This window comes from Carlito syrichta, unplaced genomic scaffold (genome assembly GCF_000164805.1).
Source record: "Carlito syrichta isolate Samal-C Ts95f unplaced genomic scaffold, Tarsius_syrichta-2.0.1 Scaffold50759, whole genome shotgun sequence".
In the NCBI taxonomy this organism is placed as follows: Eukaryota; Metazoa; Chordata; class Mammalia; order Primates; family Tarsiidae; genus Carlito; species Carlito syrichta.
The window spans coordinates 252,218-279,175 of NW_006994855.1; positions in this window are offsets into that span (position 1 = coordinate 252,218).

The window sequence follows — 26,958 nt, forward strand, 5'->3', positions numbered from 1 at the left end:
TTATTAATGTATACTCTTAATTTATAAATGTGACACAGAAACATGAACAAATATAACTGTGGAACTTTCATAAATGAATAGCATATCTCAGTAAAATTTATCTTAATTTGGGGAATTATCAAATTCTCCAATAATTGATAATTTTGGGGAATTATCAAATTTTCTTAATTTGGGGAATTATTTTTCATCTCCTTTAAGCTGCCCATTGCAGAGCTGAGGCTTCCATTTCATCTTGAATAATTTTTTGGTGGTTAGGACTAGGTAAATTTTAAGAATGTTTTCTCTCCCCTAAATTCATACACAAATTTTTGTAATGCTTTCTTTAAAATTTTTTACTTTTGATTTTTAATACTTAATTTGTTTAAATACCTAAATCTCTTTTAAGTTAGAGCATGATGCAAGAACCTAATTTTTTTCTATGAAAAACACTAATTGTTCCAGGAACATTATTAAATAATCAATTATTTTGTGACTCGTGCTTTGTCATGAATTTTTTTTCTGTGATTGTGTGTCTGTTTCTAAGTTATCTCTTCTCCTTCATAGTCTTTGATATGCTGCAAATTCATTATAGAATGGCTACAATTAATATTAAAGAGTAAATGAATTCAAGTCCCTGCTTTAAATGATCTTATATACCAATGAGGTTTAAGTGATCATATTAAATTATTATCATTATTGCAAGTTGACTTGAGAGTTGAAATCTTCACCTAAATTTAATCACATCAGCAATCCTACCATATAGAAATTATCACTACTCAATTGAGTAAGTCATTAATACTCTTAAACATGATACAATGCATAATGTTCTTATTTTGTTTTTAATATTGTTTAGACTGGTCATCAAGAGATTTAAATGTTGTCTTGTTTCCACCTCAAGCCCACTGGGTTACTTACAAACATGTCTTTTAACTCTACTGGGCCTGAGATTTCATTTGTGTAAAACAGGAATATAAACTAGATAATGAGTAAGCGTCTTTTCAGGCTTGAAATTTCAGGTCAGCTCACAAAACAAATATTCAGGAAGATATGATATTTGCAGATTAGATTAAATTCAGATATCATACAGATATAGAAAACATGATCTCTTGTCCACTTCTGAGTGTATTATGTCTGTGTTATCTTATCATTTCATCTGAATTTATAGCTGCTGAATACTAAAGTTTGAATCTGTGGAAAAAATATCTGAAATCTCCACAGAAGTCATAGATTATACAGGTAAAATTCCATTATGATAAGCTTATTGGTACACTCAAATATCTTCAGTGATATTTAATGACATTTACAGGGAGCCATTGTTCCAATATATTTTTGGGTTCATACCCTTCAGGAAAACAAAACAAAACAGAGAGTCAAAAAGTTGGGAGACAAGGCTCAAGGCAGTTCCTGCCACTGTGCTTTTCTTCAAGAGCTTGTACTATGTCCCCTGAGAGACCTGGGTATCCCTTTCTGGTCTGTGAAATCTAGAAATTTTAGCTTGAAAGGAGGGAGACATTTACTTTATTAATTGAACATGGTTTACCATGCTTAACTCTTCCTCATCTCACTTCACTCCATCCTCAGAAAACTGCTTATAAATATGCAGCAATGTTGTCATCTTGACACTGGGAATTGACAACTTGATGGCAGCTAACAAGCTGTTCAATATATTATGGGTTAACTGCTGTCAGTGTGCTTGATCCTTTGGCCTCCTAAAACTAGCAAATGAAGCATAGCATGGGATTGCATCATGTGATAGTACTCAGTTATAAAATGATACCTGGATAACCCATAACTGTGGTTCCAGTAACTTATTTTAAGTTGTCTTTTAAACAAAAACACAAATTTTAAAATTATTGGTAGGACCCTCATTGGATAAATACTGATTAAAAAAACACGGAAATATAGTTCATACCTTAGGTCACTAGGCATAACTTGAACAATGAAATGTTTTATTAATAATATTTTTTGTGATATTTACTTTGGGCCTTTTCACTAATGTCCAATTCTTTCTGACCCAAGAAGGATTAGACTCCTTGAACTTCAGTTAGACCATGGAGCTAGTTTTTGCATATCTTCTGTCAAACTTGATGATTTATTTGTGGATGAATGATGCTTCCAGCTCTCTATTATTTTTCTCCTGACCTTCTGGGTCCTGACTTGCCTTATTTATTTATCCAATATTAACCAAGAGTCAATTACTCATTCAGTCATTCAATCAAATTTCGTATGTGTGTGTGTGTGTGTGTGTGTGTGTGTGTGTGTGTGTGTGTGTGTACACGTGCACATGCATGCTCATGACTTGGCATTCAAGAGTTTTAAATTCAGGGGAGCATGTGTGTATATATACCCACATGTGCGTGCATACACACACACACAATCTCTCTCTGTCTCATACACACACACACACACACACACACACACACACACACACACACACACACACTTCTCACTTTCTGCTAGGAATCTGCAAGACACTATGATATAGGATCTTTGATCTCTGCCCTTAAGTGATTATATTTTTTAGATACATCAACAAGTATAAGCCTTTGGACAGGATTTTGATGAATTACTCAGGGTATAATGATAGAGAATGGCAGTACCTGTCAAAAAATAGACATTTGATGAATATTTGTTGAGTGAATGACAGTCTGAAGCAGTGACCTTTTAAATGTCTGAAAGATGGAGAGAAGAGAGCATGGTAGACAATGGGGATAAGGGTGGAAGAGACCTCACAGATCAGCACATAAAGAAGAGTCAATAGTCATTAGCAAATGAAAGCATTGTATTACTCATGCATATACTATATAATGATATATAATAATGCCTTGTATAATATAAAATATATGTTATTACATATTATATAACATTATAACATCTTCACAGTTTTTTTCATATATGAAGTTAATTTTATTAAGAGCACAAAACAGTATTTTGAATTATATTGACTTTCAGGTAAAAATGTATACATTTCCCCACATTAAATATTGATAAAATGTTCTAATTTTTTGTAGGGCTCCATATTCTTTATATTGCCTAATACTTCGATAGAATTTGATAATTATGTGCCAAATGATAATTTAATCTAAAATATAATTTTAAAATCTACTTTAGATACTTTTGTAAGAGATTTCAAAGACAACTAACACAGAATGAGAGTAACCTCCAAAAATGCTTCACTGACTTTTTTCAAGTAAAACATATATTATTTTTCTCAGAGTACTTGTAATATATTTTGCACAATAGTACTTTCATGTGCATAAATTGTAAAAATAAATATTTTCTATCTAAAATTGCAACATAAATGAAGCAATGCGTTTACCTAAAGTTTAGGAGAAAACCTAAAATGTACTCACCTGAATGACAAAGAAGCAATTTATTAAAAGGCCCCTAACAATTTTGTACTCATAGAACTGAAAATCAACATAACAAAACAGAGATTTGCTTTATTGGTTGGACATGTGTTTTTGCCTAAAATATCAAACTGTTTGTATTTAGATTTTATCAGAAGAAAATCAGATATTTCAAGTCTCTAAAGCACTGAGACTAAAATAATGTGTCACATATATTTAGATCTATACATTTGTAAGAGCAGTTTGTGAGTCAGGATATTTAAATTTAATCTTTTCTTTAATTAAAAAGAAAAAATGATTGCATTTATTTACTGTTTTTATCAAGCACATTTAGAGTAGGTAGAAAAAAATTGTATCTACTTGAAATTAGAAAAGAGACTTAGTTATTATTTTTCACTTATTCCTTTTATAGAAAAGATGATTTTAAGAAAGGGGTTAGGGAGAAAATAATTACTGGGAATTTATAACCACTTTGCTTTTGGGAATGGCCAAAGCAGACAAATTTGAACAGAAGATATTTTTTGGTGTCGTTGCTATGAGAGGCTAACTCATAATACATACATAGCTGTTTATCTGTCACTGAAATCAAAATGTGTCCTACATTGATAAAGTGGAGTTAAGAAACTACAGTTGATAGTTGGGGGACTAATGTATTTGCTGTGGATTTTTATTTGTATTATTTCCTAATAATAACAAAAGATTAATACCAGTGATTTCTTAGAATTTGTTGCAATATTTTGTAGAGAGGTAAAATCTCAAGGTATTAAGAGTGAAAGAATAAGAAACTCAGAGTAAACCAACTGCTGCTACAAACAACCCTCAAATCTTAACAATGTCAAGTTTATTTTGCAAATTCCAGGGGCTTTGTTTTAGGGGAGGAAATACTACTCAACAATCATTTAAGAGCTCAGTACCTTGCTGCCCCACTTTCTTTTATAATCTTAGAGCTGTGTCTATGTAGTGGGAAATAGACGAGGAAAGTAAAAGTATGGAGGATTGCCAAAAAGTTTTAGAAGCCTAAACTGTAATAATGTTGTAAGATTCATTCACATTCTACTGGATATAATACATTTATATAATCTCACTTATGTGCAATTAAGGTTGGGTGTGCCAAAGAGAGAGGAAATGGAATACAAAGAAACACAGAGAAATTTCTTCCACTCTGTAATTAGCAAAATAATTTACAAGCAAATTCTCTACTTTTTTCATGATTAAAATATATTTTATTTATGAATTTATTTTATATTAAAATAGATGTTATATTAAATATAAATATTATATTAAAATTAATTCTTTTTAAAGAATTTAACATAGTAGGGTGGAACAGAATAGAGAACACAGAAATAGGAATGCATAAAAAATATGCCCTGCTGAATGTTGACAAAGGGTTCAAAGAACTCAGCTGAAGACCAAACTTTTCAAAACATGGTACTGGACTATTGATAAAGTTGAGTCAAGAAGCTACCTATAGGCAAAAAAGTAAAACCCAACCTAATTTTGACCTGAACATTACGCTTTACAAAACTGTAACTAAATTGAATCACAGACTAAAATGTAAATTTATAATAATTTTTGAGGAGGAAAAAGAGAAACTTTGTAAGATTTAAGACTAGGTAAAGGATTCTTAAGCTTTACACCAAAATAATAATTTATAAAAGAAAAAAAAGAATAAAATAGGCTATATCAAAATTAAAAACTTCCTTTGCAAAAGACTCTGTTAAGAGGATGAAAAAGAAATCTAAACAGACCTGGAATAAAATATTTATATACTACATATTCGGGCATGCACTAGAATGTAGAATATATAAATAACACTCATCACTCAATGGTAAAAAATCAAGCCAATGAGAAAATGGGAATATTATATTTGAAAAAATTAATGTGTTTTTCTCACCTGTCACAAAGTTCATGTAGAAGGCCCTTATATAAAACATTCATACTATCAACAGAAAATTATGAAATTTAATTTAATATAAATTTTAGGTGACTAGAGAGCCCTTAGAAATGAAGACCTCAAAAAAAGAGAAATAACCCTGAAAACTGTGTATTTTTACATCAAGTTTGATGAAGAGTAGTCAGTTGTGTAGCAGTATGATTAGATAAAAAGTGTATTATCTACTGGTAATAAACTATTTCTATCAAAATAATCAAAATAACATGAATTTATTTGCAGTGTAGTTTCATTAAACTTGGTCTGATTATTTACATAAGTGCAAGACTAGTGATTAATCATATAAGTCCTTGAAATTTGTTTTGTAGCCCAGGCTTGGTGGCTCAGCCTTTAGTCCTAGCATTTTGGAAGGTGAAGGCGAGTGGATTACCTGAGCCTGCAGGTTTGAAGCCTGCCCAGGCAACTTGGCGAGATCTCGTCTCTACAATATATTAAAAATTATCCGGGCATGGTAGTATGCACCTGTGTAGTTCCAGGTACTTGGAAGGCCGAAGCAGAAGAATTCCAGGAGCCCAGCAGGTCGATGCTGGGGTGGCCATGAGTGTACCACAGCACTTTAATCTGGGCGACAGAGTGAGAATCTAACTCAAAAAAAAAAAAAGTTAAAAAGAAAATTTTCTTTGTAGGAATCTTTCAATAAGAAATCTCAGATTGGACTTTTAAAAGCTTTTCAAGCAGGGCTCAGTGGCTCAGCCTGTAATCCCACGCCTTTGGGAGGCTGAGGTGAGTGGATTGCCTGAGCCCGCGGGTTCGAGACCCGCTTGGGCAGGGAGACCTCATCTCTACAATAAATCAAAAGAATCAGCTGGGCATGGTAGCGCATGCCTGTAATTCCGGCTACTTGGAAGGCTGAGGCGGAAGGATCACTGGAGCCCAGCAGGTTGAGGCTGCGGTGACCGGGAGCGGTCACTGCACTCCAGTCTGGGTGACAGAGTTGAGACTCCAACTCAAAAAAAAGGTTTTCAAGGCAGTAAGCCAAGCCAAGCACTTGTCATCTTACTTTGTCTGCAATAGCTGTCTCAAGACCCCAAGAGATTCTGAAATTCCTTGGCCTATCTGGAAGTGACATTTGTTGTTTACCTATAAAGCAAACATTTAAGGGAACCATGTGTACAACGGACCAAACCAGTGTATTTTTTAAGGAGCTTCATTGCTTCCATAAGGTCAACCTTATTTTTTTAATTGCTTGGTCATATCCAAAAATATGACTTTTCAGTTACAACCTTGGTAATATAAATAGTGTTTTCAGGTGTTTCCTGTTAAAGGAGAACAGATCCTTATTGAACTTTTGCAAATAACTACATTGCCAACCTGAAGTTGGCCACCCACACACACAAAGTCAACAACTTGAACATCCAATAGGTAAAAAGCAACACCTGCTTTTAGCACACACACAACAAGAGGAAAGTAATAGCTGTCCTTAGGAAGGAAAAGATCAATAATAAATGGATATCCCAAAATGAAATTTATGTAGAAGTCATCATCAAAACAAATGGTTTCCTCCTGCTAATCTGAATTTAGAATGAAAGGAACAAAAATATTTTTGTTTTTGTTTCCTCTCTGAACTGGCCGCTATAGAGAGAGACCTTGGAGAGCGGGCCTTCGTAAAAATGCTTACCTTTGATAGGTATCTTAGTTCATTTGCTGTTGCTTATAAAAGAATGTGTGAAACGGGTAATTTATTAAGAAGTGAAATTTATTTCTAACAGTTACGAGGGCTGAGACATCCAAGGCTGAAGGGCTGCATCTGTTGAGGGCCTGCTTGCTGCTGGGAACTCATTCCTGAGGCAGTTCAGGGCATCACGTGGCGAAGAAGGCACTGAGTGTGCTAGGTCAAGTGCATCTCTTAGAAAGCAAACCCATTAACCTATCAATCCATGAATAAATTAATTCATTTATGAAGGCACCACCTTCATGATTCAATTACCTCTTAAAGGTTCCACCTCTCAATGTTGCCACATTCAAGATTGAATTTCAACATGAGTTTCAGAGGGAACAAATATTCAAACTATAGCAATGGGGTATTTTTATGTCAGCTCTCCCAGGATCTTATCTGCAGATTTCACAAGAAGTAGGGTATCTCAGTCATCCTATCTCTGGATCCAAAAACTGTAGGAGAGAAGCAACAATATTGCTTTCTCACCCATCACGAAATTTATGATTAAGACCTTTATAATAAATGATAGATTCACAAGAGTACAACCTGCAAATGTATTTGTTGTAAGTTTCACCTATCATGGAAGCCTTCAGTAATGAATATTCAAAAAAATAAAGAAATATGTGTATTTTTATGTAAAGATAGGTAGAAATATAATGGGATAAGAGGGACATGATTCAATGATAATCAACTGGGAACAATTTAGCTTGTTGGTTCAGATTCTTCTTGGCATCTCTGTGTCTTTAAGGATAAGGATGTTCCTCTCCTCCAGGTATAAGGAGAATACATATGGAAAGAAGGTCTTATGACCTAATTTAGGAAGGAAGGTCAGCTGATTATTCTATGTGCTGTTTTGGGGGAAATTGTGAGAGAAAGGTCAAAAAGACGTTCTTGATTCTGCTGCTTTTACAAATGTCAAGGTGCTTTATTTTGAGGTATTCCATTCTGAACTCCATCAAAGACATAAAGAGGCAAATAAATGAATAAGTAAGCAAGCACATAAAATGACATTCAGCATCATTAGTCATTAAAGCAATAAAAATTAAATCCTAAACAGATGACACTACAGAAATACAAAAATGACTAAAAGAAAAAAAATATATAGAGAGAGAGACAGAGAGACAACATCAAATGCTGGCAGGAATGCAAAGAAACTGAATCAGTTCTACTGGGAAAGTAATGCGGTAAAGTTACTTGGGAAAACAGTTTGGCAGGTTTTTAAAGCCAAATATGCAGTTTCCACATGACTCAGCAATTGCACTTTGGGACATTTATTTCAGAGAAATAAAAACCTGTACATGATTTTTATAGTAGCTTTGCTCATAATGGCTTACCTGTTCTTCTACAGGTAAGTAGTTAATCATTCCATGACACAACTATACCATGAAATAAAAAATAAATAAGCTATTGAAACATACAACTACTTGAATGAATCTCCAAAGAATTATGTTGAGTGAAAAAGCCAGTCTCAAGAGGTTATATATTTTATGTTGCATACATTCATTTACATAACAAACACAATTATACAACATTATTACACAAATGACAGAATTATAAAAATAGAGAACATATTAGTGACTATGAAGATGAAGTAATGGGTGGAAATGAGTGCATCATTAAAGAGCAAGCTGAGGGTTTCTTTTGGTGATGGAAATGTCTTGTAACTCAAATGAATTGGCATCAATTTTCTGGTTTTTATATTACACTGTGGTTTTATAAGATGTTACTATTGGTGAAGGTTTTTAAAAGGAGTACATATTTATTATTTCTATCAACTGCATGCAAATCCACAATTATCTCAAAATAAAGAGTATAATAAAACATTTTTGCTTCAAGAGAGAAAAATTAGCATGCAATAACAAAGTTTTTAATATGTTCATATTTTAATATCACTCATGTTTAGAATCTATATTTGATTATTATGAGCTGGCAAACATCCTGATTTTTTTTTACCCTGCATTTATTTTGTCTTATAAATTAAACAGATGTTAAGCTTTCATCATTAAAGTTAGATTTCTAAAGCACTAATATAAATGCTTTTTATCTGAATGTTGTTCACATTTTAACATTTCTGCTAAAATTTCAGGTTTTTAAAATAAAACCTAGGTAATTTTTTATTCAATTTCACATTTAATATTTGATTAATAATTAAAGAAAATAGATATATATGTACTTTTAAAAATTCCAGTGGCAAATATTTTTTTAAGTCCATTAAAAATAATAAAATTGAGAGAATTATGTCATAGTAGTATCTCTTTTCTAAATAAGTACCTTCTTTACTAATAGAAGCACACTGGTAAAAAAAAAATAGTGTCTTATTCTTCTACATATCATAGAATATTTTTTCTGTTAATTATATAATTTCATAAAGTGGAATTCTGAAGGCTCAACACCTTTTGAAGCAAATTTGGAGCATAACCTACATTTGCTGGAAAGCAGATTTATGATTTCATATCCATTTTACAAACAAATAGGGTATCATATTCTGTTCTCAGCAACTCTGCAAATAAAAATACTTTGTCCATCAGAAATAGGCACATTTATTTTTCATTATAAGTTAAAATTCAAATACTGTCAGAGAAAATTACTTTTAAAATCATAAAAGTTTATGCTCTTGAACATCTTTAGTAGTGCTTTCTTTAAAATAAACTGCTTTTTGAATCTTGTGATTGAACTTGGATTGATGTTTGACATTTCCTCAAGGAATTAATTGGATTGAATTTAGCATTTTTATTTCTTTATACTGAAATTGCTTCTGGTTTGTCTCTCATACTTACATCTCTTTTTATTTGAAATAGGGACAGATAAAGGAATCTCTTATTTTGCTGAAAGTATCCAGATGCAATGTTACTTACATTGTGAAGGATTTTTCACAAGCAACAATGCATTCTCAGATTGAAAAATCTACAGTAAAAATTGTTGACAAATTGTAGTTCAAGCTTGCATGAAGATCTGTTTGGTTTATAGAGGTTTGAGGACACTGCAAAAAAACTTGTAAGGTTAAATGTGTACTGGTGTATTCAGCAAGTCAAGAATCTGAAATTTAGATTCAGAATACAGTCTTAGAAAACAGACTCCAATAAGCACTGACTGAGACTTTTCTTTTTTTGGCAACAATGACTATCATTAACTATGCTGTCAAGAGACTATGATATAGAAATTCTTAAGGTTTTTACATGAATTAGAAGTTTATATCAGTGCAATATTTACCAAGCAGCATTCCTACATCAGAAGATTTATAAATGGTCATAGACTAAAATAATTAGACTTGTAGCCAAATGTCAGGCAAATCATACAGTTGGTAGACAGAATAACCAGTTTTACAATAGACAAAGATATACTAGTGAATCAAGATATATATTTAGAGCCAAGGTTGAACTGGAAGCTACCCCATTAATCTTCTCCAACTAGCACATTCTATATAAATAATTTGTATCAGAATGTCTTCAAATATTACCATCAGAATAATTGAGACTGGATAATCTATAAAGAAGATACATTTATTTGTCTGAGGATTCAAGAGATTGGGAAGTCCAAGTGCATGGTGGTAGTTTCTGGCAAGGACTTTTTTATTACATCATACATAACATAGTTAGAGAATAATAGCCTGCATGTCAGGTCAGGTCTCATTTTCCTCTTATAAAGCCACCAGTCCAATCATGAGAGCCACATCCTGATGACTTTATCTAATCCCAAAGGTCCCACCTCCAATCATCATATAAATTTGGGGATTAAGTTTCCAACACATGACATTTGGGGGACACATAAAAACCATAGCATCCCAACCTGGCCCCAAATTAATGTTCTTCTAGCATGCAAAGTACATTTATTCCACTCCAGTAGCTCCAAAGTCTTAACTCATTCCAGTACCAACATAAATTCCAAAGATCAGAGTCTCATCTGAATTAGACAATGCACAATTCATTCTGAGGTAAATTTTCTCCAGCTGTGAACGTGTGAAATCAAGCAAATTATCTACTTTCGAAACACAATGGTGGGGCAGTCATAGGATAAATATTCACATTCCAAAAGGAGAAAAGAGGCAAGAAAAAAACAAGTAACTGGTTGCAAGTAACCCCAATCTAATAGGGAAAACAACATTAAATCCTAGAACTTCAGAATAATCTTTTATTCCATATACTGCCTCCTGGATATATTGGAATAGGTGTCAAAGCACTGAGGCCTTGGGCAGCCCCTCCCAAATGGCAATCCTGGGTTCAGCTCATGCTTCAGCTCTATCAGGCCTGGCATTGCATACTGGTAGCTCTACAGTTCTGGAGTCTCATTGGTGGTCTTGCTCCTAAGGTTCCACTAGGAATTGCAGTGGTGGGAACTCTCAATGGCAGCCTTGATCCCATATTTCAATTCAGCATTGCCCTACTGTGCTAGTTTCATGCCTACAAGTCACTTCCTGGGACCTCACTCTGTCCACAACATTCTTTAAAATCTAGGAGAAGAAAGTCATGCATTCACAGCTCTTGAATTCTGTAAGCCTACAGAAATAACATGTGGCTACTTGGATACTTACAAGGTTTATGACTTGTATCTTCCAGAATGGAGGATCAAACCATACATGGGGTCATAGAGTCACAGATGAGGCAACTAAAGAGCACTGGGCCAGAATGCAGAGATCAAAGACCTGAGGTAGCCTGGGAAGCAAGGTCATGGAAGGCACCCTAGGCCTCTCCCTCAAAACCATCTGACCTTCCAGAGTTCTGGGCCTATGATAAAGGGTGATCTCAAAATGCCTTCAATATCTTTCTACCATTTTCATAATCTCCTTAGCAAACAGTTGCTGGGTCACACTCTTGATTTTCTCTCCCAAGCATGCTTTTTCACTTTTTTTTTTTTTTAAGTTGGAGTCTCACTCTGTCACCCAGACTGGAGTGCAGTGGCCACTCCCGGCCACCGCAGCCTCGACCTGCTGGGCTCTGGCAATCCTTCCGCCTCAGCCTTCCAAGTAGTTGGAACTACAGGCACGCGCTACCACGCCTGGCTGAGGTCTCACCAAATTGCCCGGGCGGGTCTCGAACCAGCGTTCTCCGGCAATCCACTCACCTCAGCCTACCAAAGCGCTGGGATTACAGGCTGAGCCATTGAGCCCAGTGCCTTTTCACTCTTTATGACATTGCCAAGTTGTGAATTTTCCAAATCTTTCTGATCTGCATGCTTTTTAATTAAAAATTCTGCCTTCAAATCATTTATTTCTCTCATATTTTATTGTAAACATGTAAAAGCATCCATGTAGCAGCCTAAATATTTTGTTGCTTAGATATTTCTACTAAAATATCCTAGTCCATTGTTATTATGCTCCACCTTTGATGATTCCTTAGGGCATGGATGGACCTAATGTAGCCAAGTATCCTGATCAAAACCACTTAAGCAGTTTCAGGCTGGGCTCAGTGGCTCAGCCTATAATCCCGCGCTTTGGGAGGCCAAGGTGAGTGAATTGCCTGAGTCCATGGGTTCGAGACCCGCTGGGCAACTTGGCCAGACCTCATCTCTACAGTAAATCAAAAATGAACCAGGCGTGGTAGCACGCGCCTGTAGTTGCAGCTACTTGGAAGGCTGAGGCGGAAGGATCGCCGGAGCCCAGCAGGTCGAGGCTGCGGTGGCTGGAGCTGCCACTGCACTCCATTCTGGGCAACAGAGTAAGACTCCAACTAAAACAAACAAACAAACAAACAAAAAACCCCACTTAAGCAATTTCTAAAAAGTTCCAGACTTTTCTTAGTCTTTTATTCTGAGCCATCATTAAAAGTGTCCTTAACTCTCTATTTACAACATTCTAGACCTTTTCTAGCCTGTTCCTCCAAATTTTTCCAGTTTCTGCTCACTATCCAATTCCGAAGTTGCTTCTCCATTTTCAGGTAATTGTTATAGCAACAACCCCACTCTTGATCCAGATTTTCAGTCTTATTCCATTGTTTTCTGTTGCTGTGACAGAATTTTCAAGACTGGGTATTTATAAAGAAAAGTAGTTCGTCTGGCTCACAGTTCTTGAGGAGACTTTAGGCAGCCCCTGATGGTTTTGGTATTATAGCATAACATGATGAAGAGCATCATTTAGAGAGAGGACAAGAATGTGTATGTCAGCCAGATCTCTCTTCCTCTCCTCATAAACCAACCAACCCCATCATGGAGACTCTACTTTGATTACCTTATTTAATCCAAATCACCTCTCAAAGGTCCTGTCTCCTATCAACATATACATTGTATAAAATGACTGTCTCAGTGATGAATATAATTCTATTATTGCCAGAGAAACAACCAAGCAAACTCATCCATGATTTTTTTGCAAGAAAATAAAATGTAAAGGTATTAACCATCTTAAGAGAAGTGCAAGTCAAGGAACTTGTAGTGGGAACAATTGTGAAAATACCACAAGATAGTTACTCAGTATCTTCCTGAGCATTCTTGTGTAAGCTCTAAGGGAAATAAAGGGAAAAATAAACAATTTCACTAGGTTTTTGGGAAATGTCAGGATTCTCTGGCTTTGAGGTATAGAATGTCAGGTGTCAAGGTCATCAGTCATACCTAGGAACTTATCTAGCAGAGTAGTCTCAAAAAAATGTAACAATCAAAAGGAGTGAGGGTATTTTTTTTATCACTTTATGGAGGTATTCTTGACATAGAAAAAACTGTACCTATTTAATGTATAAAACTCTATAAGCTTGGAGAGAATTATACAACCATGATACTATCACCACCATGAAGACCATAAACATATACATCACCTCTTAAAGTGTCCTTCCTTCATCCTTCCTTCTCTCTCTTTCTCTCTCGCTTTCTTTTCTTTTTTTGAGTTGGAGTCTCACTCTGTCACCCAGACTGGAGTGCAGTGGCCGTTCCCGGCCACCGCAGCCTCGACCTGCTGGACTCCGGCGATCCTTCTGCCTCAGCCTTCCAAGTAGCCAGAATTACAGGCACATGCTACCACGCTCGGCTGATTTTTTGATTTATTGGAGAGATGTGGTCTCACTGCCCAGGCGGGTCTCGAACCCGCGGTCTCAGGTGATTCACTCACCTCAGCCTCCCAAAGGCACGGGGTTACAGGCTGAGCCACCAAGCCCAGTCTCTCTCTCTTTCTTATGCTGTGATGGCAAGGCCTCAAATCAGAACACATCGAGTGATATCAGCAAGGGCTTTCATAAATCAAAGTGTCATCCTTACAAGCAAGTTAATTCTCAGGTAAATAAAAGTAGAATTGGAATTGTAGAGGAGAAAAATACTGCATAGTAGCTATAAAACTTTTCTTTAAGATCATATATAGACTCTTGTTTCTTTCTTTTCACCCCTACCATAATCCTGTAAAATTACTAGAAGATAAAAAAAGATTCTATTAATATATTATATATCTTAAATATTTATACTATAACTTCTGATGCTAAAATACAATAACAAGAAGAAGGCTTTGGAAACTTTAGATGCATAGTAAGCAAGTGAGAAAGTTTCACAGAGAGCCCAGTGTGTGTTTCAAGAGACAGCTGGGGCTTGGAAGTGCGAGAGGCGGACTTGGGATGCTTTAGACGCTGCTTACTTCATACCTCATAGAACATACAAATATTAATTCAAATTATATCAGATATAAACTAAAAAACTTCTAAAAGAAAATATAGGAGAAAATTTCTGCAACTACCGGTTAGGCAAAAATGTCATAGGTAGAACACCAAAAGCATAATTTCGAAAAAAACAAATTGATAAATTAGACTTTAGACTTGCAAATCAAAACCATACTGAGATACCATCTAACCCCAGTAAGAACAGCCATCATTAGTAAAACATACAGCAGCAGATGCTGGCAAGGGTGCAGAGAAGAGGGAAGGTTTTTTACACTTCTGTTTGAAATGCAAACTAGGTAATCCTCAATGGAAAACAGTGTGACAATTTCTAAAAGAACTAGAAATTGACCTTCCAAATGACCCAGTAATTCCACTTACTGGGAATATACTGGGAGGAACTCAAATCATTCTACAAAAAAGATACCTGCACATGCATTTGTATTGCAGCACTATTCACAATAGTAAAGATGTGGAACCAACAAAGCTGCTCATTGAAACTGAACCGGATTTACAAAAAATGGTACATATGCATGATGGAATGTTACGCAGCCATAAAGAAGAACAAAATTATGAACTTTGAAGCAACTTGGACAGATTTAGAGTCTATATTACTCACTGATCTATCACAGAAACAAAGAACTGAGTACCACATGTTCTCAGTCATAAGCAGACCCTAAACATTCACCATAATATTATAAGAAAAGGATTGGCAGTAGCGGGATATTGCCAGGGGAGGCAAGAGGTGGGACGGGACACAACATCAATAAGGGTAACTGATCCAAAACCAGCCAAAGAGGGGACCAAGGAAAGCACAAACTTACCTGTAAGATGACCACTTGTATAGCTAATCCAGAATTATACTCCACATCTGTAAAATTAAAAACAAACAAAATTAAAATTTCTCCTCTTAATTAGACCATGCTAGAAAATAAAAAGACAAACCTCTTGGTTTACAAAAAAAATTTGAAAATCAGACACCTGATAAAGAACATGTGTCTAAAATATACAAAGATCAAAGTTCGATAAGAAAACCCACATGATATAAAAATCAGCAAACCTTTACAATAGACACTTTGCCAAAGAACATGTGCAGATAGCAATTCAGTACATGCAAGTCAACTTTTAGTCATCTCAGGCAAATGCAAATTAGAACTACATTGAGAAACCACTACACACCTATTAGAATGAATGAAGGAAAAAAATTGCAACAAAAGAAACACAAGTCTACCCATGTCAAGAGTAGGCAGGAATGTGTAGTTTGTCCCACAATGGTGGGAAAGTGAGATGATACTATCGTTTTGAGAAACAAATCAACCATTTCTTAAAAATGTAAACAAACATTTAACATATACTAATTTATTTCTCTTTGTGGTACTTGTCCAAGATAAAATAAAAGTCTGTGGTCATATAAAAACTTGTCCATAAATGTGTGTAGCCACTTTATTTATCGAGTTTTGTACATTAAATATGTGCAGTTTTTTGTATGTCAAGAATACCTCAATTAAGTGATTTAAAAAAAAACTTACTGCTTTAGATTATTATAAAGGCTAACAACAGTCTCAAATTCATAAAATAGTGAATGTATAGGAAAATTTTGGCATATCCATACAATGGAATAGTACTAAGATGAAAAAGAAACAAACCGTTGTTACAGTTACATGAATAAATGTCAAAATAATTATACTAACTAAATAAGCAAGAGAAAAGAAGTGAATGTATTATTCTATTTACATAAAAACTTTGAAATGACTGTCTGTAGTGAAATAAGATCAGTGGTTGCTTAGTGCAGGAGTCCTTGTCAGGCAGGGGTGGAAGTCAGGGATAAAAAGATGTATGAGAAAAGTTTTTGAAATAATGGATATGTTCATTATTTGGATTGTGGTTCTGTAGGTGTATATTATATACGTCAAACACAGGCACCTTATTTTGTAGCAATTACATCTTAAGACAGTTTAAAATCTCAGAAAATAATAAATGTAAATAATTGAAATTTCCATAAATAAAATACATATACAAATATAAATATAAATATATATACACAATCACCGGTACATACTAATCATATTTTTCTATATTCTTACAATATTTTTGAAGTTTTTATATGGTACTGATCTTGCTATATTTTGTGTTGAAAATCTAGAAAGATTATTTAGTCTATTTTCCACTATTATTAGTCAAAGTTTGGTATGAATACTTGGATGCATAAAACATACAACTTTATACCTAGTCCTCCTCACTTAATTACAGTGCTCTCAAACATTTCAGTACTAATAAACTGTATGCTATTTAATTTACATAAAAAATTGAGTGATCATATTATAATTTAGTTACATCCATAATATAATTCTACTGAGATGAAACTATGCCAAACTCAGTGCTTTGGGTAAAAAATCGCTCGTTCTCCTGAGTCTGGCAGTTGACTGGCATTGGTAGTCCTGGGTCAACTCAGTTAGATGGTTGGAGCAACTCTCCCTTTCACTGAGGTCTGCTGGATCAGCTGGGAACTCTACCATAAGTTGTTTTTATTCTCCTAGATCTTTGATCTAGCCATGGCATACATTGCTCATAGCAGTAGGAGAAGGGAGCAAGCAGAATTATATGTGGCCTCTGAAAGCTTATGCTCAGAACTGGCACATTGATATTCCTGCCTCATTCCTTTGGCCAAACAAATTACATAGATGAGCAAAGAGTGAAGGAGTGGAGAAGGGCCATTTATCTGTAATGAGAGCAAATGAGTGTATAGACATGGAGAATGGTGAAGAAACAGGGCTGGTTATTTAATCAGTCTCATGTAAGTGATATTGATATACTGAATGATTGATATACTGAATGTCCTTTTAAGATGCAACTTCTGTCTGGACTACAACTGGATCTTCTTCCTATGATTTTACACATTGGGTTGCAGTTATTTATTTATTTATTTTTTCTGTGTTGGCATTGACATCTCAAGAGCGGTAATAATCCAAGATTATCACTTTCTAGGAGAGCCCTACCACAGGATTAAATTAGGGCATAGGTTGAGTTTTGGGTGTGTGTGAGGTAAGACATGATGAGGACACGATTCTAAAATGCACAAGATAGAACACATTTATTACTTACAAATCCAGGAGAGATTATGGGTGCTGACAGGAGGCTGATGGAAATTCTGGCGGCAGCAGGAAGCTCTACCGGTGGAGGGGAAGCAAGGCAGAGAGAGGACCTGGGGACAATAGCTTTTTTAAGGACTGAGGGTATTAATTTTTAGGGTTCCCAAGAGGACTGTGGATTGGCTTAAAGAAAGCACACAGAGAGAGAGGAGAACTTATTTACAACACTCTGGTGTTGAACACTAAGTTTTTATCATGATTAGCAGTTGTGTGCTGTTTTTGGTTTGGTGCTAGCAGAATGAAGAATGAGTGGGTTATTTCTTAAGCAACCTCATGGAGAAGGGAAGTTTTAATGAGACCAAATTTGGCAGGGTACAACCAGGTGTCAGACAACCTTGTCGGGTCTAAAAATGGGTGCCAACTCAGAACCATATTAAACAAATAAATGACCCAGTCAATAGGCGGAAAAATTTTCCAAAGCTAGTTTATGGGAGCACACATTTGAAACTTTTTTTTTTTTTTTGCCCACTACCTACATGTTTACGATGCCAGGTTACCATAGGACATTTCAAATAGGGACTGAACTCTTGGCCCTGAAAATTTTTCAAAATACTGTGTACGTTAACACCACAATCTAAGGAAGTATTGCCGCGAACCATTTATATTCTAGAATAGCTTTTCACAGCAATGATTGCACATCACATAATCAGAAGAAACGTATTCTCTGTTTCGTTTCCTTTAACCAGTTCAATTTCCCTTTAACCAGATCCTAAAAATATCTGCGGCCACAATAGTTCTTAAGCTAAAAGTATAAACATAACCTCAGCATATCAAGTTTTGTTAGATCAATTTATTTTAAACATTTACTAATAGCATACTATATGAAAACATGGGGTAGAAATACAGGGGTGAACAAGTCATGGATTTTGTCTATAAAGACTCACCTTCCCTCACCCATCATAAGATTCAATAAAGACACTTTTATAACAAAAGTCAGGTTACCAAGAGATAAGCATGACTAATTTATTTAATCGGCCGGGCTCGATGGCTCAGCCTGTAATCCCACGCCTTTGGGAGGCTGAGGTGAGTGGATTGCCTGAGCCCGCGGGTTCGAGACCCACCTGGACAACTTGGCGAGACCTCATCTCTACAATAAACAGTAATAAAAAAAATTAGCCAGGCGTGGTAGCGCCCGTCTGCAGTTCCAGCTACTTGGAAGGCTGAAGCAGAAGGATCGCCGGAGCCCAGCAGGTCGAGGCTGCGGTGGCCGGGAGCGGCCACTGCCCTCCAGACTGGGCGACAGACTGAGACTCCAACTCAAAAAAAAATATTTACTCACACTTTTACAAGGTATGGGAGCTTTTAGAAATGAAAGCCCAGAGACCCAGGAAAACCATCTATTTTTTATGTTTAGATCCAATGAAGAATGAAGAGTCATGGTAGAAACGGTGACTGGACAAAAAGGTATGAATTAATGGTAAGATACTGAGGAAGGAAACCCAGCAAGGTCTATCTGTTCTTCTCTGTGTAGCATTCCATTCTCCTATCTTCAACCCCAAGAATAGGGCAGAGCTCCTTTGCAATGAGAGACTTCAAGGGAGTGACCTTTCTCAGTTTTTTGGCTAACTTTGGGGGAAAGGAGTTCTATTTTTGATGACCCACCTTGGGGAAGAGAAGTTCAAGTTTTTGTGACTAGTTTCAGGGGAGAAAATGGGGCAAGCAAAGAACAAGAGAAGGTCAGAGAGATCTTGGTCTGAAATTCTTTCAGAGTACCCAGCATGCCAGTGTGATATCTTTTGGAGTATCATGTTTTGAGCCTCAACAATTGTATGTACACAAAATTATTTGAAAAGAATAAGCCTTATGGCTGTCTCTTGAAAAATCATTTCATTTCCAAAATATGCTGGTCCTGTGAAACTAATATTCCATGTAGCATCCGTTCAAATACTATGTTAGATAAAGACAATTTTAGTTTCCTTTGATGCTTACCTAAGTTAGAGAATTATTTGTACATTTCATTGAAATGACAAGAAGCAGAGAAGAAACTATTGATTATATACTGTGGGCAGAGAATTTGAACATTAATTTTCACTATCAGAATAAAAGGGACATGATTTAATAGTACTTAAAAGTGAGGAACTGATGTATGAAAAAGTTTAATTACTTATTCAAAGTTATCTAGCCAGTGAATGTTGAAAGTTTGGAATTAAGCTTTGAACTCAGATCTCTCTGCTTCCAGTCCCCTGTTTATTGTCAATGATCCATGCTGCCTGCAGGGGCAGCTGGGCTGTGTTTGGCATGCGTGGTCTTTATGAATCCATTTGGTTTGCAATTCATTAAGCTGCTTATCCTAAAAGAGACATATGATGCTGAAACTTTTATTTTGTTTTGCTTTGTTTTCTGCATTGTTTTAGTGTCTTTTTAGAGGGTCATTTACTAGATGTGTTAACAGGTAGCTCATAATTTTTTTAAAAAGAAAGTTTTCCCACTCTTTCAGTAGAGAGGCATAGTTATTTTAAATTAGCCTTTTCAGAATGTACCACATTATTTTGAAACATACTCTGTAAGTCAATTGGCAAGTCTATCATCATTCTCCAATTTATTGAAGTTTTTGGTCTGAATTCATCACACAGAAGGGGAGGCTCAGGCTGTCAACCTTTCACCAACACAACAGGTCAGAGGAATTCAGGATTTTTGTCAAATAGCAAAGTTGCTGTTAGTTGGTTTCAGAGACGAACCTGAAAATGAGCAGGAGTAGTCTTTGCCACCAAGCAGTTGGCTGTACCCCTTCCTGCTCTGGAATTTAAACTTTACAGTTTGAAACTTAGTGGCATTTTGCCTAAAATAAAATGAAAATGTCTGCATAGACATTCTAGTCTTCTATTTGACATTTAATTAGTTAGATTTTAGTCACTGTTCTCATATAAATTGAAAAGCCACATTAGTTATGTGACCCCTGGAAAAATGTTCTTATCTGCAGGTGTGTTTATGATCAGGCTCATGTCTAGGGAACTAAATACTACTTCCTGAACCATGAACCTTAAACATTTGCAAGACATCTTACCATTTACAGAAATTGCAGAAAAATATTTGGAGAACTGAAGGTTAGACTGTCCCTAAATTGACACTAATTATAAGAACACGATTCTGTCACTAAACTATAACAGTGAGGAGTAAAGCAGAAAAATACAAATGCAATCAAATGATAAAGAAGACACTGCTTGCCTTTACTCAAGAGAGCAATTTGAAGAAGTAGAATTCTTGTTTTTATACTTTCCTTTTGCATCTTCATTCTTTTAGTTTCTTAGTCGATTGCAAAGATACGTTACTGAACTTAGCACAGAGCTATTTTTCAAAAGCTGTATGCTTCTTCTCACTAATGAGGATCTAACAAAAAAGTGCTGAAGATTTTCAGTTTTCTTAGAAATAACCTAGATAGGACAGATCAATGTGAGTACCTTCGAATTTTCTAACCTCTGTCAATAGGTTTCAGTTAAATGGTAAAGAGGAATGTTGGATACAGGTGAAAGCAAATGAATATTAGAAAGAAAAGGATATCCAGAATTAGCTGAGATGAAACCTGTCTAATGGAGATAACAAAAATACTGAGCTCATAATACGGTTGAGTGGACTAAAAATGCATATGGTCAACAGTGCTTAGGCCAGTTTGGATTCACAATATGTATTATCTAATAGTAAGTAGCTGTCGCTACTAATCCATTTCCACTACAACACCACCAAAACCTCTTCACTACCACCACCACCACCACCACCATCATCATCATCATCATCTAATTAGGGGAGCTGATTTCTCAGCAGGGATTACCACACCAACAAAAGGAGATGAAATTGTTGCTGTTTCATCCACATCAAAATGCTCACCTTCTCCATGCTACAAAGTATATTCTCATCCTTATTATATTTGTGGTTCAGGATACCATTCCAAAATATGACTGCAGGAGATTAGAACATGCCACCCAAAAGTGTGCCACCCTGGCATATTGATTACTTTGTAGAAATGGAGAGTCAGTCAACACAAGAAAAACTCTTCACGTCCCTCCCCACTTCAGAAACATTATGTTTTAAGTTCATTAGCAAAGGACCTCGCACTAGGAGAAGGGGTGTTCTAAGACAACTTCTATCATCTGTGAGATGTTTACCCACTTCATAAGAAAACAAAGAGACTGCCATTCCCCATACATTGCCTCAACTCACTCACTTAAGACTTGTCTCATCCACCCTGGAGAAGCACCAAGCTCCTGATCATTTCTGTAGCACATGGTCTGTGACACTTGAACCTTCTGGCCCTTCTTTGAGTCTCATAGTTTTGTTGGACTCTCATGTGTATGTCCATAATTAAAATTGTTTTTTTTCCTATTAATTTGTTTTAATGTTAATTTAATTTGTAGTCAACCAAAACACCTAGAAGGTGAAGGCAAGCCATTTTTCTTCTCCTACATTATTTACTTTTACAAATGCTGAAAGCACTCCTCAGTTTTACTTTTTATATCCTCAGTTGATCTGCTCATTTTTATACAAGGGACAGAGCCAGTTGTATTCATGGATCAGCATAGCAAAGATCACACCAAGCGGTCTCAGAAACAGTGTGTGCAGAAGTCGGCGCAGTCAGGATGCAGGTTTTACAAAAGAACCCGTCATGCTCTTTCCCAGGAATGCCCTGCACAGCAAAGGGCTCATGTGGGAACCAGTTCCCGGAGTATCTGATTAAGCATTAGGCTAGCTGTGACAAGTGTGATAAGTATGTCACAAAAAATGCCATTTCACTTTCACTGAGTATATTCCTGGATTTCCCCAGCTGGCCTGCACACAAGAAAGGTGTGAAAACAGTTCCAACTCCTGAGTTTTAAAAATTGAGAGAGCAGTGAATGCGATTTTATTCTGCTCCTTTCAGACTGCCAGATTCCCCATTAATTTTTAAACTGCAGAATGAATTCTAAAAGCCAAAGTGACAGTGTATGAAATGCTTTGTCACTGTACACACTCAAACACTCTTAGGGACGCCCAAGCAGGAACTTTGTTGCTTATGACATATTGACCTAGACTCTGAGCTGCGTTTTCCACACTTACTATCTTCCAAATTGCTGGGAGACTTGCTTACCTCCCGTTAAGCAGGGCCAAAATTCATTTCATTGTGAGCTCCTGTTAACCTAAAATGAGCCACAGAGAGATTTACTCTCTAAAGCAGAGTTTATTCGGGAATGGCGGAGATTGTAACCCAGTATACCTGTACTATGGCAGACACAGGCACTTTCAAGGGGTTGGGGAAACAGGGGAAGATTTCAAAGACAAAAAGAAGTCTACCAAAGCTGTTTTGAAACAAAGGCTGCAGGAAATGAATGGGTACAATGCATGCTATTCTGGTGATGGATACCCTAAAAGCCCTGATTTGATCACTACACAATCTATGAATGTAGCAATACTGAACATGTGTCCAATAAATTTGTACAAATAAGAAGACAAGTAAAACAAAACAAAGACATTTAATTACAGGGGTTTGTTGCAGAAAGTGGTGTTGACTCATTGGAGAAAACAGCCTTTATTAGGCAAATATCCTCTTGCAAGTGGCTTATGTGGATTTCAGAGGTTGTGAGAAATTCCTTGCATTGTTTTTGTCTTAGGTACACTTGCATGAGTGTTACCACTTCCAGAGCTCCTGGTTTTCTTTTGTTAAGACTTGACATTAGTAATTTCATTTAGATATTGGTAAGTTTTAAACTCCCATAAAAAATAATAAAATCCTGAAATCTACAACAAGCAAACTAAATTTACATTTATTAACAGGAAATTATTTAATAAAAATATTATTTGAAATACATGTAGTAAACATTTAAAAAGAATGTAAGATTTCAGACTATGTTGTTAAAAAAAAATCAGTAAGAAATTTTGGCATTTAGAAAAGCCAAGACAGCACATCAGTCAGTCAGCCAATGAGTCTAGGTTTTTAGAGAAGATAGAAATGGAAATCTTAAAAATGTTACTTTAACAGCAGAGATCTTCAAATTAATTATATGTGGCATGATGGAATACATGCAAAATTCTCAAAAATATAATGGTGTACTCATTCTCCTGTCGTATAAAAGTCATACTGAGAATGAAGGTTATATCAACAGCAAACCCATTTTTAGTCATGTGTTCATCTATTCCTTCGGTTAAGTAGACATCCAAGTGTCTTCCGAGTGCCAGATGCTGTGTGAGGATACTTACTGGTGGAGGAGGATGGTCTGTATCTATTCTCTTGAGAAGCTCACAGTCTACCTGGAGAAGCAGTAACATAAATCCGTGATTAATATAAGATATAAAGTATTATAGAAGAATGAAGAATCCCGTGTTATTCTGTAATGAGGGAAATTTTATACAGTTATTTTAGAGAAGAGTGTATGGAAGGTTTTTGAAGATTGAAGAATATTTCATTGAGTTTTGAGGAGGAGGAGGAAGAGAGTGAGGCAGATCGTCTTAGATGCGGGATACTGCATGATAGAGATCTGGAACTATCTGGCACGCCAGGCTGTGGTGAGGAATCCTGGTGGAATTGCAAGCCAGGGTGCGGTGAGGAATCCTGGTGGAATGGCACGTTGGTGGTGCAGAAGTGAACAAGTGCACAGAGGAGGATGGGAAGGAAAGGGGCACAAGAGAGTGACCTTGAGCAAGTTTGAAAGTCAGTGACGTCTCCACCATTGTAGCAGATAAACGCTAGACCAGAAAAAATGATAAAAATCTAAACTAGATAATGAGTGGAGAGGAGGCATTCAGGAGCCCTTTGGAGAAATGCTGCATGAGAATTGCTGAGTAAGTGGGCATTCCACATAAGGTAGAGAGAAGAAAGATGCTGAGTTTCTAAAATGAATGAAGGAGTGAAGGATGACCATTACTCAACCTACAAAATTAGGGCAGGTGGGAGAGGGTCTGGAGAAGTAGAGATAAAATGAATTGAAATTTATGTACATTATTATTATTATTATTATTATTATTATTACTTTCCAAATAAAATTTGAAAGACCCAAGAAAGCAAAAAATAAAGAGAGGTCATCTGTCTGCGTGTGGCAACATAAAATGAGAATGTGATCCTCACAGAAGAAAAGAAGATCCCTAATCACACTGGTGCCCCTCAGAGTTTCCACAACACTTCTGGAAGATTCTTCACAGTCAGATATAGGGCAATACATTAGAAAGAGGCTCTAACACAGACACTGAAATAAATAAATGGCATTCACAAAGGTAATAGTGATGAAAATTATTTTTGGAAGTATGCAATTTTGAGCAGAAAATTTGGGAAGCACAGAGACTCCTGAGTTAGAAAAACTTAAGACAAACAAAAAGAAATGAATATGTATGCAAGGAACATTTTGGGAAATTTTACTACAGAGTGGTGAAGTTAAGGAGAAGCTTCAGAAAGGATTGAGTATGCATAAGAAAAGATGCTCCACACCCTATGTCATCAAGACAACACAAATGAAATGCCACTACACACGTATTAGAATGGCCAGAATCCAAAGCACTGGTGTCACCTGATAAGGATGTGGAACAACAGGAACTTTCATTCACTGCTGGTAAGAATGGAAAATGGTACAGCCAATTTTGGAAGACAGTTTGCCAATTTCTTACAAAAGTAAACATACGATCCAGCAATCACGCTCCTTTGTATTTACCCAAGCGATTTAAAAACATATATTCTCACAAAAAATCTACACAAAGCTGTTTGTTGCAGCTTTATTTACGATTGTAAAAGCTTGGCAGCAACAAAGATATCCTTCAGAAAGGGAAGTAGATAAGCAAACTGTGGTATATCCTTACAGTGGAATAGTATTTAGCAATAGAATGAGCTACCAAGTCATTCAAAGATGTGGAAGAAACTTGAATGCAAATTACTAAGTGGGGTAGATCAGCCTTAAAATACTGTATGATTTCAGCTATATGACATTCTGAAAAAGACAGAACTGCAACCAATGCAATGGTTTCCAGGAGTTCAGGGGAAGGAATAGAGAGATGAACAGGCAGAGCCCAGAGGAGTTTTAGGGTATTGAAACTATGATTCTATATGATACTGTAGTGGTGGATGCATATATATTTGCTGAAACTTAATATACGTTACATATGTGTTTATATTTTTTGAAATATCATATATATATATATATATAATGTATTTGTTGAAACTCATAGAGTGTAAAACACCAAAAGTAACGCTAATCCTTATTAACTATGAAATTAAGTTAATAATAAGATGTGAGCCGGGCTCGGTGGCTCAGCCTGTAATCCCGCGCCTTTGGGAGGCTGAGGTGAGTGAATTGCCTGAGCCCGCAGGTTCGAGACCCGCCTGGGCAGTGAGACCTCATCTCTACAATAAATCAAAAAATCAGCTGGGTGTGGTGGCGCATGCCTGTAATTCCAGCTACTCGGAAGGCTGAGGCGGAAGGATCGCTGGAGCCCAGCAGGCCGAGGCTGCGGTGGCCGGGAGCGGCCACTGCACTCCAGTCTGGACGACAGAGTGAGACTCCAACTCAAAAAAAAAAAAAAATAAGGTGTGAATACTTGCTTATCAACTATAGCAAATGAAAGATATTAATAACAGGCTAAAATGGGGATGGATTAAACAGATGTATGAGAGTTCTCTAGACTTTTCATTAATTTTTCTGTAAACACGAAACTGTTAAAATATTAAAGTCTACTAATTAAAACTTTAAAAAATAGATTGAGTAGCAAGGCTTCACAATGAGGAAGATGTTGAGTTTCTAAAATGAATGGATTTTCTCATCACTTCTCTGAGATTTTGTCTCTGGGTTATACATAACTTAAGCAGTGCAAAATCTAGCAAAACACTGCTCTCTATGTCATATTGAAGATACTGATTTATTTGAAATTAATTCTACTTTTTCTTTTTAATCATGTATCACAAGATACATTTGTATATTAAATCATTCAAATATTTGTGCTTTATTTTTTTAATTTAAAATTTTATTTTTATTTTCAATTTTTTTTCTTAGATTTAGTGACTTCTAAAAAAATCTCCTAAAGTTTTTCCCCTTTTCAGCCACTACTCATTAACTTGCTAGTCTTCCGGCTTTCCACTCTGCACATTTTTTTATCAGGTATTTTTTTGTGCTCCATATATTCTCACAGATTGCAATATTTATTTTGATAAACTAGATACTATTCACACTTTTGGATGTTCCAAATGTCTTTCCCTAATCTTGTCACCAAACTTAAATTTGTCAGCATAATTTCATAAAAGTAAGTCATTAATTTTGATACGGTCCTGTCCAAGACCATCAATATATTCTTATTTCCTTGGTATTGTTGCCTTTCATATTGCTATATCTTAAACATTCAGTGTCCATGCCCATATATAAAATGACTT